Source organism: Delphinus delphis, chromosome 4, assembly GCF_949987515.2.
Source record: "Delphinus delphis chromosome 4, mDelDel1.2, whole genome shotgun sequence".
Taxonomy (NCBI): Eukaryota; Metazoa; Chordata; class Mammalia; order Artiodactyla; family Delphinidae; genus Delphinus; species Delphinus delphis.
Window position 1 is genome coordinate 7,027,778 of NC_082686.1, and position 18,624 is coordinate 7,046,401.

Consider the following 18,624-nt stretch of genomic DNA (forward strand, 5'->3'; position numbering starts at 1 on the left):
AGTGATGGCTTGGAGAACTGACAAAGTCTTTCTTTTGCCTTATTATACATTGGAAAAGCAACAAGTACTGCTTTAAAGACAAATCCCACATTTTACATTGCATGTGAGCATCTAATGATCCAATTTGCCTCTGTGGTCAAATATTTAGCCTTTTTCCTATGTTTCCATTTCATTATTATTGTTTCAAATTCCATAAGTAAGTAAAAAAATCCTTTGGTTTGCATAGTTATACCCTTTACTCCTCAATGTAGATTCATTAAAAATTTTTTTCATTCCATAGAACATCAAGTTTTCTCTGGGCAAAGACAAGTTTAAACAGATAGTGGGTTCACTAGGAGACTCATTTCCCATTTTCCATGGCAAAGAATCCGAGCACTGGAATAAGGTATCATTTGCTGAATATTTTTGTAAAGACAGTTCAATTTCAGGCCCTTTATTTGGGAGAGAGTTGGCTAACCCAAATAAAACATTTTACATCTGTCTGTTGTTACGAGTGACCAACTTCAGCTGAACATCATTACTTAATAACAGCTAACTTTCCTATAGAGTAAGAATGCGCAGCAGCTGAAAAGCAAATGGAAATTTCCTTTGGTTTACCACGCTTGGTCTCTCCGTGCTCCAACATGTGAATAACTTGGGTAATAAGCATATACTCCCCTCTAATCACAGCATGGCTTGGACATGCATTGTTGTAAGATGACTGGTGAAACAGGAAAATTTATGTCTGAGTGGAGAAAAAAAACAAGGCGGGTTGGCCTGCGATAGCCTCCCTGATGCACTGCCCCCAATTTTCTCTTTAGGGAAGAGGTTTAACTAGCTCGTGGAATCTTACTTACTATTCTAGTCTGGATGAGTTCAAATGTAACACAGAGAAGACGGCTCCACATTGTTCCCTTTAGATAAGGAGATGAAAATGTAGAGCATCTGGGTTTGTCTGATGATAACCCGGAAGCTGGAACTAATTCAGAACGGAAGGCATCTATTTTTGCAGATGGTACTTGTAGAGAAACAAGTATTTTATTTAGTAGATTCTATTTAATGAAACTTCAAACTGGGCATAGTCAGAGCACTAAAAGACGAAGAAAAAAACGGAAAGCAAGCAAGCAAGTTTGTGTTCTCAAACCCGCATCTCTGTCCTTCAAAAGTTGCTTGAGGCGAGATCACTGCCTTTTTACACTGCATCATTACATAATTTGCAACACTCAGATTGATTTTTCCCTAAGTAAGTCTCTCATTCACTAAGACATTGAACCCGCCGCCTTTAACCACTCACATCTATCTTTCTTCGTCTCACATTTATAATAGTTTTTACTATGGTGAAGGAATAGAAACACAGAAAGCATATCACATTATAAATATACATACCGACTTCAGGCCGGTTTGTTTTCTGGCTTCATGCTGACTACTTTTTCTTCTGTTAAAAATAAATTTGGAATTGTTGGCCTCGAGCAGTTGATGATTACTGGGCTTTGGTGTGATGCACCTGGATGCGAGAGTGACATTCTCCTCCTCGGTGATGTCTATGCTCCTTATTTTCATGATTGGAATCTCATCCCAGACAAAGGAAATTATGACGTTTGCTTGATTTGGAACCAAAATACTTAACAACGGGATGAGTGTCAAAAGGTTTTGAAATTCAGTTTCCCTGTCAGTCTAAACTTTGACCATATTTCTTTGATACAGAAACTGGATTATCACAGGATCTCGGGGGACACAGTTAACACCAAAATTCTTGGACGGTGGTAAATGGACTTTAAGGACTGGCAATATGTGTGAGTTGTATGCTTGTCCCAAAGTTGAAAACAGGTGTTTGTGATCACTGGGGGATAATAAGAAAATTTCAACTTCAAAATACCTTCACATTTAATCAAAGTCTGAGACCTTTGGCAGCTAACTAATCTCCATCAGTAAACACTGTAAGAAAACACTTTCTAACAATCTGTAGTTAATTAGTTGGGGGATACTGGCCCAATTTTGGTGTTTTTAGGGTTTCCAGGTAAAATACAAGATGTTGAATTAAAACGGAATTTCAGGTGGACAACAAATAATCTTTAGTTTAAGTATGTCCCATGCAATACTTGATATATACGTATTCTCAAAATCAGTCATTGTTTATTTGAAATCCGTATATATGTACCACATAGATATAGTACAAAGGAGTCCTATATTTTTATTTGTTAAACCTGGCATCCCTAGGGAAGAGCAGATCGATGCTCAACAGTAGCTCAGAAGGTCAAAACACTCAAAGACAAGGTTCAATATACAGACAACTTTCTTAGAAGAACAGCAGTCCAGATTTTCCCAGTACTAGGACTCCTGGAAACAATTCTAACCATTATGGGACGAAAGCTTTTTCACGCATCGTACATCAGAGGGTGTCAGGAAGTCTAATAAGTCTAGTAAGCTGGTCTCATTTTTAATATTTTAGCTCAGGGATTCTTTTTTTAAATTTGTTTTATTAAAGTATAGTTGATTTACAATATTATGGTAATTTCTGCTGTACAGCAAAGTGATTCGCACACACACACACATATATATATATACACACATTGTATACGTATATATATATATATATATATATACACACATTATTTTTCATATTCTTTTCCATTATGGTTTATCACAGGATACTGAATACAGTTTACTGAGCTGTACGGTAGGATCTCACTGTTTATATGTTCTACACATAATAGTTTACATCTGCTAATCCGAAACTCCCACTCCATCCCTCCCCCACCCCCTTCCCACTTGGCAACCACAAGTCTGTTCTCTGTGTAGCTCAGGGATTTTTAACCATCTTTGTGTTATAACTCTTTTTGGCAGACAGGTAAGACCTAAGATTGCTTTCTCAGAATGTGTTTAAATAGATAAGAATAAAATAAATATGACTACAAAAGACACCGATAATATTAAAATGCACTCATTAAAATATTTTTAAAACAAAATTGTGCTCTGTTTTCAAGTATTACTTAAGAAGAGCTAGCGTCTTGAAAGGGTGGTGAGCAGAAATGTTATTTCAAAATCTCTGAAGCAACTACATGTTGAAATACTGTGACTTCTACTATGACACAGTCACAGTTGGGGCTAAAATGATGGTGGTGTGTTACACATTCATAGTAAACAATAAAAGCCTAAGAGGTGATTGAGAATAAACAATTCCTCTTCTCCCACCCCTCCCCACCATCCTAGGACATGGACACTCCTGATTCTACCCCGAATCTCTCCAGGCTCCGTGCACCTGTGTGTAAACCCTGCTGTGAGTGAGGCTTCTATGTACAGTAATTCTGATAACGTCACAGAAATCGGGCCAACCTACTGAATCCTTCTTGGTTGATTTCCCTACAAACACTCCCTTGCTAATTGATTACAAAGATGCTGTTACTTCTGGAAGAGTAGTTGAGATATTTCACAGAATTGCAATTAACTCCCTTTCCACTAGGACACCACTGGGGGCACTAGTGTTGGCAGTCACCACTCCCTTGGTGTTCACATCATTGGAGCAATGATACCCATGGGGAGACAGTCCAACACGCCCTCCTCTGGACATGATGGTACAGTTTCTTACATGGAAACAAAGGAGGAAATAGCAGCTCAGGCACACACGTAATTCTCTGTCTTCACAGCCTCATGGGCTGCATTTCTCAGGACTGTGAACCCGGATTTTTACAGTTAAGACACTATTCGGTTGCATGCAACTTTGTATTACCATGATTTCATCGTATCTCTTACCAGGAAGAAGAAGCACACTCATCTACAGAGTAATGCAGACGACAGCTCCCTTTGTAAGTCCTCCAGCAGCCTCTACTGCTGACAGGATAAATCCTCATCCCCTTTGCAAAGCAAAAGGTCCTTCTAAGCCCTGGCTCTCGTACCCTCTTCATCTTTGTTGCCTCCAGGATTTAGCCTGGTGTGTACTTACCTTTTCCAGACTGCTCAATGTGTTCATGGCTCCATGACCAGCAGCTGCTCCTTCCTGAGGGTGCTCGTCCTGCTGTTTCCTTCTCCGTCAAATTCCACCTGTTCTTCAAAGGGCAGGTTGAATATTACCTCCTCTGAACTTAAAAAAAAAAAAATTAAACACTTCTTCAGAGGCAGCGTAGTGTAAAGGTTAAGAGTACAGTGTTCTGCTTCTGTTACGAATTGCTGTGTGACTTTCAACAACTTACTTAACCCCTCTGAGATTCAGTTTCATCCTCTGCAAACTAGTGCTAATAATCATGCCCACTCATAAGGTGGTGTGAGGTTAAAACATATAAGGCACCATAAAACTCTGCCTGTTCACACTAATAATTATATGAGAGTTAGCTGTTATTGTTATGTGTTTACAATAAACAAAACACACAAAATATGCCTTACCCAAAGGAAATTTACCACAGATGACAGAAAGTTCTTAGAAGTCAATAAATTACTGTTTCCCCCCCAAACAGTAACATTTATAAGTAAACAATTCAAAAAGAAATTAAAAGTTAAAAAATCTTGAAGATATTTCAAGAATGATTCATTCATTTGTACACCAAGAGTTTACTGAGCACCTACTATGAGCTGCAGTGTGCAGAGGCCTGCAGATCCAGCAGGGAGAAAGACTGACTTGGTCCTCACTTTCATGTAGTTTACAATAGATCAGGGAAGAGAGGTATTTAATAAATCATTAGAATAGAACATGGGGTGTACAACATGTCCTAGCCTGGGGTTCCAGGAAGACTCCCTTGGGGAGGTGGCATTAAGGTGGAGACATAAAGAAGGACGAGCACTTGGCAGGTAAGGAGGCAGCCTGGGAGAGAGATGAGTGTTCTGGGCACAGGGCTACACATGGCATTTGCAAAGGCCTGGAGCTTGCCTTCTGGGACGTGAGGAAGGGTATTGAGTTGGGGAGCGTAGACGGGGTGGAACAGGAGCTTAGGGCTGAGCCACACCATGTAGGGCTCTGTGGGGCCCTTGAACACCATCAGCACCATCTTAGCTGAACGAGCAGCATCTTGGGGTTTCAGTCAAGGAAGAGGTAGGATCAGACTTGCCTTTTCAAGTCATCTTCTGTGACATGACACGGGGAATGGATTGGAAAGAGGCAAACATAGATGCTGGAAGTCGGGCTATCAGGTGCTTTCAGTAATCCAAGCTAAAATTAGGGATGCGCGGACAAGGGCTGAGAGGGGCCAGGGGCTCTGAGTTTCACGTTCCAGACAGAGTCAGTAGGAGGCTCTGACAGGTGGGTGGGGCGTGGGTGGAGAGGCAGACGGGGTCTCAAAGATAACTCCTGACTTTCTGGCATGAAAAAGAGGTGGATTGGATGTGGGTATGTTACTGATTCCAAGGACACTGGAACTTCCTCTGTAGCTAACACCCACTCATCCGTTATCAGACACCCACTCTGTTAGAATGTCTTAATGTTATATCAGTGTGGAACTCACTCTGGTACGTAATCCCAATACTGAAACAGGATCCAGGTTTGGGGGTGAGGTTCAAGGGAATGCACTAGGGCTGCCTCAGATGTGATCTGGGGTCTGTGCTCTTGGGTCTGATGTTCAAAAGAGAGGGCTGGGCAGGAGGGATGCCTTTACTGTTTAAGTCTACAAATAGAAAGTGAAATATGTAAGTGAATGAGATTCTCCTAGACGTAGGGTGTGGGAGAAGCAGCCCCAGACTGAGTCGTGGGCAGCCCCAGGGCCAGGCAGAGCAGGAGACATTGGCAAATGAGAATAAGAAGGAGCCAGGGGTCCAAGAAACACAGCTTTTCACTGATCAGATAATCAGAGGTTTTAAAAGACACGTCAACATTCTGTATCCACAAGCATGCAGAGGCGAAGGGCTTCATACATGGCCTCCGATAGAGTAATTTGGCCAAGCTGTTTTGGAGGCAATTTGACAATGTATAACTAAAGTTTAAAACTGTTTATTATTCATAATCTTTGACCCAGTAAATGCACTTCTAAGAACTAATAAGAAATATGCATCAGGATAATGTGTAAGAGCGTTCTCTGCATTAGTTACAATGTTAAAACCTCCAAACCAACCTGGATCATCAATAACATAGAAAGGATTTAAAATGTACAAAATATTTATAAGCTGAAAATATTATGTGGTCTTTAAGTCACGGCAACGTGCTAAAATGTTAAATTTTAAAAAGGCATTAAGGGGGGCTTCCCTGGCGGTCCAGTGTTTAAGACTTGGCGCTTCCACTGCAGGGGGCGCGGGTTCGATCCCTGGTCAGGGAAATAAGAGCCCACCTGCTGCGTGGCATGGCCACCCCCCCAGCTTCAGCGCTATTTTCAGGTGAGAGATCCAATTTTGGGGGGTGGAATTTGGAACGGCATTATGTAAAGCTGAAAAGACAGGATAAGTGCTCGGCTTTTCTCTTACTAGATAAGATTAAAATGAAATGTCTCTAAAATGTTAACAGCAGTTATCTCTTCAAAGGAAAACAAAATTAGTAAGGTTTTTTTAAACCAGACTTTCCATTTTTATGCAGTTAATCTGAAAATTCAATTTCCCTAGCACAAACCTTTCCCAAACATTCCAGATTTTACTGTAAATGAGAAGTACTTACTGTGCTCTGCTGAGAAACTTTCCACACACTGTCGTGGCCAAACCGTATGAAATAACTTACTCTCAGAGTCGTTCGATTTTACAAACCCAAGAGCCTACTGTTCAGTAAGCGTTCAGGGTTATTATTTCATGTCAATTTAAATTATTTCATTTAACTGACTGAGTGAGAAGAGTTTGCACTTCACCCAAGAGGAACGCTGATAAAGCAGGTTTCCTGCCCAATGCCTTTGCTCAGGGAGGTCCCTTTACCCCCAAGTTCCTTCTCTGTGCCCTGTGCCTGGCAAACTCCTATTCATCCCTTCAGGCCCAACTCAAATGTCACCTCCTTCAGCCTCCAGAGGAAGCTCTTCTTACTCCTGTCTTCTGCCTTTTGCAAGTTGTCCACACTGCATGATAAGACTTATGTATTGCTGTAATGATTTGTTGTGAAGCTTCTTTTTCTCCTTAAACCAGGCTCTGTGGGGTGATCAATTTGTCTTTTAACCCCAATGCCAACACAAGGCCTGATACATGGTAAGAAAGAAACAGGGTGGTCAGAGATGCTGTTCACATGAACACAGAGCCATCTGGATTTAGTAACTGATGTCACCCATTTAAATGATGATGTTCTAGGTCAGAGGGGAAGCTAGTCCAAAGCTAGGTGCGTCAGAGAGGATACCAAATACGTTACTGACTTGAATGACTAAACTAAAAAACAAAGATTTAGACTTCCTATTTTGATTCATAGCCCAAGGAACATCCTACAGCATTTTACTTTGAAGAGAAAAATGGGTTTTACATTTCTCAACCTGATGAAATTGATAAACACTACATATAAATGCATATGCTGGGGATATGGCTTTACCTGTGGGTGGCATACATATATTCAATTTAGCCCAACAAATTACTTTCTATGTGTGTTTTGTGTTCCCTGAGGCCTTAAGAACCCTGACCATCATATAGAAAGTGTTCTAAGATTCCTTTTAGCTCTCTATTTGCTTCCTTAGAACAGGGGTCTACAAAGTATTGCACCCCAATAACCTAAGAGGGTACAATAAGAAAGTAATAGAACTATTCACATGTACCTTCTGCTTCACCCTTTTAAATGTCTGTATTTTGTGCATATTTTAAAATGTACCTCATATATTAGTAAAGGACAAAAAATTTATATATGATGCACGTATGTCCCAAAGTGTTTGTGTGTGTGTGTGTGTGTGCGCGCGCGCGCACGCGCAGAGAGGGACTGTACATTTTTTAATTCACTGCTCTAGACTAGTGTTTATTAAACCTTAATGTGCAGACAGGTTCCCTGGGGATTGTGTTAAAATGCAGATTCTGATTTAGAAGATCTGGACTGAGGTCTGAGAATCTGCACTTCTAGAAAACTCCCAGGTGATGTGATGCTGAGGCTGGAGGTGGCTACACTTTGGATGGCAATCAGGCTTTTGCAGCCCTGGTTCTTCATCTGAACCACACAGCATGGAACACAGAAGGTGGTTCCAATAACTGTTTATTTGTGACTCCCACAGATAGCCGTAACTAGCACTGCTCGAGAGCAGAGGAGAGAAGGTAACTCATTCCAAGCAAAGGAAGCTGTGGGGACATGAAGCCTGACTTCTCTCACAGAGAAAGGGGCCTCCAAGGAGCATGCTGGCACACGGCTTTACCTGTGCAAGAAAGTTCAAGGGCACTAGCCAACTTCATTAAAACAAACAAACAAACCAAAAAACCCCACTGTTTATAAATCACCGTACAGTCTTACAAAACAGTCCTGGAGTCAGCAATTCTTTTCCAGTGTTTGGCTTCTATCTGAGAACTTACTTTACGAGAAGCATTGCTGGAAACCAAGGTCTTGACCACTTCTAATGGTCAAAGATCCTGGGGTGCTAATGTTAAGTGGCAGAGCGCTAAGTCCGGAGTTTCTGACTACTAATGGCAAAATCCATACACCCTCACCCTAACGGGACCCTGATGTTGGGAGTCAGTGGGTTACAAATGCTCTCTGTCCAAAAGAAGAGAAGAAAAAAAACACATACATATAGCCCCGAATGAATATTTGTGAGTGAATATACACACTCACACATACACACACATTTTTGACAAATAAAATGATTCTCTTAATTTGCAAAGTCTACCCAGCAATTCACGTTTGTGTGTCCCATAGTTTCGAAAGACAACTTTGGTCTAATTTGAACCATATGCCTTAGCTTAATTTCTGAGCTGGTTTACTATGGAATAGTGGTTACAAATGCGTTTTTGAATATCTAACAGCTTTTCCACTATGTAACTGGTGTCAACAAAAAGTGGCGTATCACTGAATTAGAAAGACGCTTCTTCTGACTCTAGGTCCGCTCTCCACACAAACGTAAGGCAGCCCAACAGGACTCAGCCTCTAACCACCTCAACACCTAAGGGCACATGTTTAAGATTAACAAAGAAAATGGAGACAAGAGGACGGATGAGGAAATTCCAAGAGGCCTTTAAGTTGTCCGCTTGAGATGAGCTGGCCCCTGAATTTAGACTTCTTGGCCAATTCTTAATGTTTTATCCTGGATCTATCTTCAGCACTATTTTCAGGTGAGAGATCCAATTTTGGGGGGGTGAAATTGGGAACGGGACCACGGTTGAAAGACCTGGGCACGATCCTCTTGTTTGTTCTGTGTGCCATCCTTTGTTTCCTCTTGATCATTGATGATAAAGATCATGAAATGAAAAAGGCCAAAACACCCCTCTTTGGGTTGTGGGGAGAGACAAGGTGTATATCTTGTATCACAATGCCAAACTTCGGGGAACAGAATGGATGGCTATGGAGAAGAGCTTTAAGAAGGAAGGAAATGATGCTTTGCCTCCATGCCTTTGGTGGCTGTGTGATGACTCTTCAACCCAGGGGAATAGTCCTCTACTCACCTACTTGACACTTCCGTAGCATTTCAGACTGTTGCTACAGACTTCTCCCAACTTCTCCCTACTTTTCTGGCCCTTTTTCAGTTTTATTTTAGACTCCTCCTCTTCCATCAGCTCCTTAAAATGATATTTTCCCCGTGGCCCCATACTCCAAATCATTTTCTTCTCACTAAACACACTCCCGTACCCACTCCCATGGCTTGAGATGCCACCTTTATTTTTTAGGAAGCCCAGACCTTGCATCTCCATCCCAGGTCTCCCTCTCCCCTGCAAGAACATCACTGTAAGTCAAGAAATGATTCTGTTGTCCCATTTGATTGACCACAGCTTAGCTTCATTATCCACTGTCTAGGTCAGCTCCCCTGCTCCTGTAGACCCTCAGGCTCTGAAAGATACTGAATTACTCCTAGTTTATCTCTATATCCCTTGAAGCTGTCACCTCTCCCTTCCCACTTCTACTTCCTTGGTTTAGATGCACATCCTTTCTTCAGTGATTCCAGCAAGTTGCCCTCCCTCTAAAGCATCCCCCATAGTGCAGCCTCTGTGATCTCCCTAAATACTCCTCAGCTGCCCAGCCCAGTGACCCCTTATTATCTACAAACCAAAGCCTCAGCTCCTGACCTTGTGAACATGGTATGTGAGACCTTCAGGAACCGGCCCCGCCTATATTTTAGCCTTGACACCAGCCATTCTGCAGCCTGCTCCGTGATGAAAGACTTTCAGTGGCCCAAATGGGTTGGTCCTCTACTGATTGATTCAATGCACTGAAATATACCAAAGCCATCTGCTGGAAGCCCTCTTCCTTTCTTTCCCCGCTTTCTCATATCTATTTTTTGAGACATTGCCCATTCTAGGTAGGTGCTTTCTCTGCTTGTTCTCATGGGTTAGGCGCTTTCCCTGTGTTTCTATCTCCCAGAATATTTATCTCAGTGTAGTTGAATTGTTTACTTGTATATATCTAATTGCAATAATAATTATCAAACTAACAGCTACCAGTAGTGGAGAACATAGGTGATCAGCATTGTGTTGGTAGTTCATATAGTTGAACTCCAAACCCATCAAAATAAGTAAATGGAGGCTCAGATAAGTTAGAGAGTGTGCCTAAGGTCACACACCTAGTCAGCAGTGGTGACAACATTTAGATCCTAGTCTGTCTGACTCAAAAGCCAGCTCTCTATCCATCATACCTTACTGCCTCTCATTGGAATGTGAGCTCCCATATATTATCTGGTTTATGCTGGTGCCTAGGTTCTAGCAGGGGCTTCATGTTTGTGAATGTATGAATAAGTGAATGCATGAATGGAAGCAAAGGGAGCTTGGACTCTTCCAGTTTTGGAAAAGCAGTCTGGGGTCTCCAAAGAAAATCTCCTACATACTGGTTGTATTGATGAGCTAAGTTGAGGGAAAATCACTTTGACTCAGTCTCCTGTAGCACACGCGGCTGCTTACCAATGGAAGACATGGATGGTATCGTGCCTACAAAGTCAGTGTTCCCTGGAGGTACATTGTGCTGCGCTGCCTACAACCCTCACTCCAAACTGCTCCTCTTCCTGTATCATTTATTTCTGTGAGTGGCTCCACTGTCACTCAACCCAGATGCTGGAGTCTGCTTCCCCTCCCCCTTCCTTCATGACCACAGCCACATGTCATCCAGTTCTATCTCCCGAATAACTTTTGTTTCCACCTCCTGCTCCCCTGCCCTTTTATGGCTTCAGCCTGATCACTGCATCCCTGGCCCCTCCTTACCCCTCTCCACTCTGACCCTTTTCAGAGCCAATCTCTCTAACCGCAAATATAACCTTTCAAAAATTAGAACTTGTCTGTGTCGGTTCCCTGTGCCAACCCTCAAATCGTTCTTCAGTTCTCACGTGATAAAGTCTATACACTGTTTACCCAACGTCCAAGACTTCTGGCTACCATGTTGGTCACATCTCTGGATGTTCTCTCCACCATCCACGCTTCCACAATGCCAAGCAGCTTCCACTTCTCCACACACGGCGCACTGCCCCACACTTTTCTACCTGCTTTTGCCCCCAATGTCTCCCTTGCCTGAAAACCACATCCTAGAACCAGATCCCTCAATTGTCCCCATGGTTCTTCCCTTGGCTCACTCCTCCCCTGCATCTTCATTTAAGATCCTGCCTCCCTTTACCATTATAAACGGTAATATCAATACACTCACCACAGTATGATTTTCTCTTCATGTTTCTTCTTCCCTTTATAGATGGCTAGTTCTCTGAGGGCAGGGATTAGGCCACGTTCATCTTTGTACCCACAGTAACACAGCCCCTGGCACAGAGTAGATGCTCAAACAAAAAAATAATAACTCATACTCATGACTCTATAAATGAGTCATCGAATAAATGAATAAATGGATTAATATTCAATCCATAAATTAAAGAATGAATAAATGTCAAAGACATGGCCAAAAACATGTGAGCAGTTTCAACGCCTTTATCATGACGTGAAGTTTTCTAAACGGCTTTTTTTGAAATGATTTATATTTGCACATTGTTGTATCTCTGTGGGAAATGAGTTTCCACAGTGTTGAAATCCTTTGGATTAGGAAACACTTCCTTTTATCTCTCCTGACTCAGACGCTCCCGGAAGCTGGGCTAACCCTTTCAGCTCACTCAGCTGATGACTCTTATCCTCTGGTTCACTAGTGTCCTCAAAGTACTTGGATGTTCAGAGATGGCTTTCTCCCCGAGAACAGTTTACTTCTTAGGGTATGATTAATTGCTTGAAGGATTAGAGGTTTCCACTGGAGAAGCACAATTACTTTCACATGTGCATTTGTCCTTCACTTGTTAGCCCCACCCCAATCAGCCTGGAAATTATTGCAGGGCCCTATTCATCTTCATTTATTTGGTGGCCATTTTAGCAGCTTTCTCAGCAATATCTTTAAGAGGCCCAAAGACAACATGGAGACCATGGCAAGTTCAACAGGGAAGGAGGAAGTCTCATGGATCTGTAGGGTGGACAGGTGTTTCTTCTAATCCCCCCACCCCCAGTTCTTCCCATCAGCCATCAAACCATCCCATTTGATCTCCAGGATTTGCTTATTAAAAGCAAAGGTGCTAAGTATTATTTTGGACAGACCATTACCACCTTCTTGTCATGAGAGAATTGGACCTAGTTTCTAATAAGATATTATTATTACCATTTAAAATAAACTGTGGAATGGTTGGTTGACGGAAATTGTAGAACTCACACATAGCTTAGGACTGAAAACGATGATGTAACTCCAGTGGGACACCCTCCACCCTGGGCAGGCACTGAACTATGGCACTACTCCCTTGAAGCTGACACTATTTCCCAATGACTCCTAATCACCAACGTATTACTCATTCACTCATTTCCTCACTCACTCATTCATTGATTCAGTAAACATTTAACACTATTGTAAGAGAAACGTGGTCTTTGCAATACATAAAGGTGAATGATGCGTGGTACTTGCCCTCAAACATATACCGATGACATATACATAAATTGTTATTGCACCAGGAAGAATAGAGCCTTTTATGCCTAAACACTATCTCATGGACACTTCCATATTGCTATTATAAAACTTATGGTATTTGTTGGTTCATTTTTTTTTTTTTTTTCAGTATACGAGCCTCTCACTGTTGTGGCCTCTCCTGTTGTGGAGCACAGGCTCCGGACGCACAGGCTCAGCGACCATGGCTCACGGGCCCAGCCGTTCCGTGGCATGTGGGATCCTCCCAGACCGGGGCACGAACCCGTGTCCCCTGCATCGGCAGGCGGACTCCCAACAACTGTGCCACCAGGGAAGCCCTATTTGTTGGTTCATGTGTTTCTCTTATCCCACAAGATGGGCAGCTATGTGAAGACAGGGACCTTATCTTATTCTAACACTCTGCATTGTCCTTATCTAACACAGAGTCTTCCCTGCTGACATGAATGAATGTAATATATGAAAATGTACTAACAATTTCCAGGAAAAGGATTGATTCTTTCCAGTTGGAAGAAAATCAGAAGTCTTCATGCATTTTCTGTAGGAAGAAGAATAGAGCAAAGAGAGCTGCTTTCAAGGGGAATTGCTCAGGCAAAAGTATGGGGTGTTGGTAAAGTACTTTGCTAAGTACACTCATTTGATTGCATCAAAGAGTATATCACTGATTCTCAACTATGGCTACATGTAAAAAGCACCTGGGGAAATTTTAAAATTCCCTAATACCTTGGCTCTACCATAGGTCAGTTGAATCAGAATCTCTCAAGGAGGTGGCTGAGTGGGAGACATATGAGTAGGAGACAGAGTTTGGGTACTTTCTCCAAGCTCCCCATTTGCTTCTAATGTGTATCCATGGTTGAGCATCACTGTAGTACATGTAGAAAGGTAGTATGAGGCCAGATTGGAAGCTATACTGGCAATAGATTTTAAAAGGCCATGGAGAGATAGCTTCAAGATGGCGGAGGAGTAAGGCGCGGATATCACTTTCCTCCCCACAAATACAACGGAAATACATCTACACGTGGAACAACTCCTACAGAACACCTACTGAAACCTGGCAGAGGACCTCAGACCTCCCAAAAGGCAAGAAACTCCCCATGTACCTGGGTAGGGCAAAAGAAAAAACAGAGACAAAAGAATAGGGATGACACCTGCACCAGTGGGAGGGAGCTGTGAAGGAGGAAAGGTTCCCACACACTAGGAGCCCCTTCGCGGGCGGAGACTGCGGGTGGTGGAGGGGGAAAGCTTCGGAGCCGCGATGGAGAGCGCAGCCACAGGGGTGCGGAGGGCAAAGCGGAGCGATTCCCGCACAGAGGATCGGTGCCGACTGGCACTCACCAGCCCGAGAGGCTTGTCTGCTCACCCGCCAGGGCGGGCGGGGCTGGGAGCTGAGGCTCGGGCTTCGGTCCGAGCGCAGGGAGAGGACTGGGGTTGGCGGCGTGAACACAGCCTGCAGGGGGTTAATGCACCACGGCTAGCCGGGAGGGAGTCCAGGGAAAAGTCTGGACCTGTCGAAGAGGCGAGAGACCCATTGTTTCGGGGTGCATGAGGAGAGGGGATTAAGAGCACCGCCTAAACGAGCTCCAGAGACGGGCACAAGCTGCGGCTAACAGCGTGGACCCCAGAGACGGGCATGAGATGCTAAGGCTGCTGCCACCACCAAGAAGCCTGTGTGCGAGCACAGGTCACTCTCCACACCCCCCTTCCGGGGAGCCTGTGCAGCCCGCCACTGCCAGGGTCCCGGCATCCAGGGACAACTTCCCCGGGAGAACTCACGGCACGCCTCAGGCTGGTGCAATGTCCCACCGGCCTCTACCACCGTAGGCTCGCCCCGCATCTGTGTCCCTCCCTCCCCCCGGCCTCAGTGAGCCAGAGTCCCCGAATCAGCGGCTCCTTTAACCCCGTCCTGTCTGAGCGGGAACAGACGCCCTCAGGCGACCTACACACAGCGGCGGGGCCACACCCAAAGCTGAGCTCCGGAGCTGTGCGAACAAAGAAGAGAAGGGAAATCTCTCCCAGCAGCCTCAGGAGCAGCAGATTACATCTCCACAATCAACGTGATTTACCTCCATCTGTGGAATACCTGAATACACAAGGAATCAGCCCAAAATTGAGGCAGTGGACTTTGGGAGCAACTGTAGACTTGGGGTTCCCTTTCTGCATCTAATTTGCTTTTGGTTTTATGTTTATCTTAGTTTAGTGTTTAGAGCTTATTATCATTTGTAGATGTGTTTACTGATTTGGTTGCTCTCTTCCATATATATATATATATTTTTTTTTTTTTCCTTTTTCTCCTTTTGTGACTGTGTATGCATATGCTCCTTTGTATGATTTTCTCTGTATAGCTTTGCTTTTACCATTTGTCCTAGGGTTCTGTCTGTCCGTTTTTGTTTTTTTTTAATATAGTTTTTACTGCTTGTTACAATTGGTGGATTTGTTTTTTGGATTGGTTGCTCTCTTCTTTCTTTCTTTCTGTCTTTTATTACTCTTTTAATTTAAAAAATTTTAATAACATATTTTTTATTTTAATAACTTTATATTATTTTTCCTTCCTTTCTTTCTTTCTTTCTTTCTTTCTTTCTTTCTTTCTTTCTTTCTTTCTTTCTTTCTTTCTTTCTTTCTTTCTTTCTTTTTTTCACTCCCTTTTCTTCTGAGCCATGTGGCTGACAGGGTCTTGGTGCTCTGGCTGGGTGACAGGCCTGAGCCTCTGAGGTGGGAGAGCCGAGTTCAGGGCATTGGTCCACCAGAGACCTCCCAGCCCCATGTAATATCAAATGGCAAAACTCTCTCAGAGATCTCCATATCAACGTAAAGGCCAAGCTCCACTCAACGACCAGCAAGCTACAGTGCTGGACACCCTAAGCCAAACAACTAGCAAGACAGGAACACAACCCCACCCATTAGCAGAGAGGCTGCATAAAATCATAATAAGGTCACAGACAGCCCAAAACACACCACTGGATGCAGTCCTGCTCACCAGAAAGACAATAGCCAGCCTCATCCACCAGAACACAGGCACTAGTCCCCTCCATCAGGAACCCTACAGAACCCACTGAACCAACCTTACCAATGGGGGAAAACACCAAAAACAATGGGAACTACGAAACTGCAGCCTGTGAAAAGGAGACCCCAAACAGAGTAATGTAAGCAAAGTGAGAAGACAGAGAAATACATAGCAGATGAAGGAGCAAGGTAAAAACCCACCAGACCAAACAAATGAAGAGGAAATAGGCAGTCTACCTGAAAAAGAATTCAGAGTAATGATAGTAAAGATGATCCAAAATCTTGCAAATAGAATGGAGAAAGTACAAGAAATGCCTAACAAGGACCTAGAAGAACTAAAGAGCAAACAAACAATGATGAACAGCAAAATGAATGAACTTAAAAATTCTCTAGAAGGAATCAATAGCAGAATAACTGAGGCAGAAGAACGGATAAATGACCTGGAAGATAAAATAGTGGAAAAAACTACTACAGAGCAGAATAAAGAAAAAGGAATGAAAAGAATTGAGGACAGTCTCAGAGACCTCTGGGACAACATTATATGCACCAACATTCGAATTATAGGGGTCCCAGAAGAAGAAGAGGAAGAAAAAGGGAACTGAGAATATATTTGAAGAGATTATAGTTGAAAACTTCCCTAATATGGGAAAGGAAAGAGTCAATCGACTCCAGGAAGCACAGAAAGTCCCATACAGGATAAATCCAAGGAGAAACACGCCAAGACACATGTTAATCAAACTATCAAAAATTAAATACAAAGAAACAATATTAAAAGCAGCAAGGGAAAAGCAACAAATAATATACAAGGGAATCCCCATAAGGTTAACAGCTGATCTTTCAGCAGAAACTCTGCAAGCCAGAAGGGAGTGGCAGGACATATTTAAAGTGATGAAAGGGAAAAACCTACAACCAAGATTACTCTACCCAGCAAGGATCTCATTCAGATTTGATGGATAAATTAAAACCTTTACAGACAAGCAAAAGCTAAGAGAATTCAGCACCACCAAACCAGCTTTACAGTAAATGCTAAAGGAACTTCTCTAGGCAGGAAACACAAGAGATGGAAAAAACCTACAATAACAAACCCAAAACAATTAAGAAAATGGTAATAGTAACATATATATCAATAATTACCTTAAATGTAAATGGATTAAATGCTCCAACCTAAAGACATAGACTGGCTGAATGGATACAAAAACAAGACCCATATAGATCCTGTCTCCAAGACACCCACTTCAGATCTAGAGACACATACAGACTGAAAGTGAGGGAATGGAAAAAGATATTCCATGCAAATGGAAATCAAAAGAAAGCTGGAGCAGCAATTCTCATATCAGAAAAAGTAGACTTTAAAATAAAGACTATTACAAGAAACAGAGAAGGATACTACATAATGATCAAGGCACTGATCCAAGATGAATATATAACAATTGAAAATATTTATGCACCCAACATAGGAACACCTCAATACATAAGGCAAACGCTAACAGCCATTAAAGGGGAAATCAACAGTAACACAATCATAGTAGGGGACTTTAACACCCCACTTTCACCAATGGACAGATCATCCAAAATAAAAATAAATAAGGAAACACAAGCTTTAAATGATACATTGAACAAGATGGACTTAATTGATATTTATAGGACATTCCATCCAAAAACAACAGAATACACTTTCTTCTCAAGTGCTCATAGAACATTCTCCAGGATAGATCATATTTTGGGTCACAAATCAAGCCTTGGTAAATTTAAGAAAATTGAAATCATATCAAGTATCTTTCCAACCACAATGTTATGAGACTACATATCAATTACAGGAAAATAATCTGTGAAAAATACAAACACATGGAGGTTAAACAATATACTACTAAAAAAACAAGAGATCCCTGAAGAAATCAAACAGGATATCAAAAAATACCTAGAAACAAATGACAATGAAAACACGACGACCCAAAACCTATGGGATGCAGCAAAAGCAATTCTAAGAGGGAAGTTTATAGCAATACAGTCCTACCTCAAGAAACAAGAAACATCTCAAAAAAACAATGTAAGCTTACACCTAAAGCCATTAGAGGAAGAACAACAACAACAAAAAGAAACCCCAAAGTTGGCAGAGGGAAAGAAATCATAAAGATTGGTTCAGAAATAAATGAAAAAGAAATAAAGGAAACAGTAGCAAAGATCAATAAAACTAAAAGCTGCGTCTTTGAGAAGGTAACCAAAATTGATAAACGACTAGCCAGACTCATCAAGAAAAAAAGGGAGAAGACTCAAATCAATAGAAATGAAAATGGAGAAGTAACAGCTGACACTGCAGAAATACAAAGGGTCATGAGAGATTACTACAAGCAACTATATGCCAATAAAATGGACAACTTGGAAGACGTGGACAAATTCTTAGAAAAGCACACCTCCCAAGACTGAACCAGGAAGAAATAGAAAATATAAACAGACCAATCACAAGCACTGAAATTGAAACTGTGATTAAAAGTCTTCCAACAAACAAAAGCCCAGGACCAGATGGCTCCACACGTGAATTCTATCAAACATTTAGAGAAGAGCTAACAACTATCCTTCTCAAACTCTTCCAAAATATAGCAGGGAGAGTAATACTCCCAAACTCATTCTATGAGGCCACCATCACCCTGATACCAAAACCAGACAAAGATGTCACAAAAAAAGAAAACTACAGACCAATATCACTGATGAATATACATGCA

The 18,624-nt window shown here is 42.2% G+C and overlaps 1 protein-coding gene across 1 annotated transcript in view; it reads right to left on the minus strand.

The window, feature by feature from the left end:
- The window catches only part of KCNJ15 (potassium inwardly rectifying channel subfamily J member 15), a 48,990-nt gene that overhangs the window by 10,330 nt on the left and 20,036 nt on the right, over nucleotides 1–18,624 (minus strand). The window contains exon 2 of the mRNA XM_060009796.1: nucleotides 3,920–4,057. The gene's annotated coding sequence lies outside the window, so the exon portion shown is untranslated. The remainder of the gene's footprint in view (nucleotides 1–3,919; nucleotides 4,058–18,624) is intronic.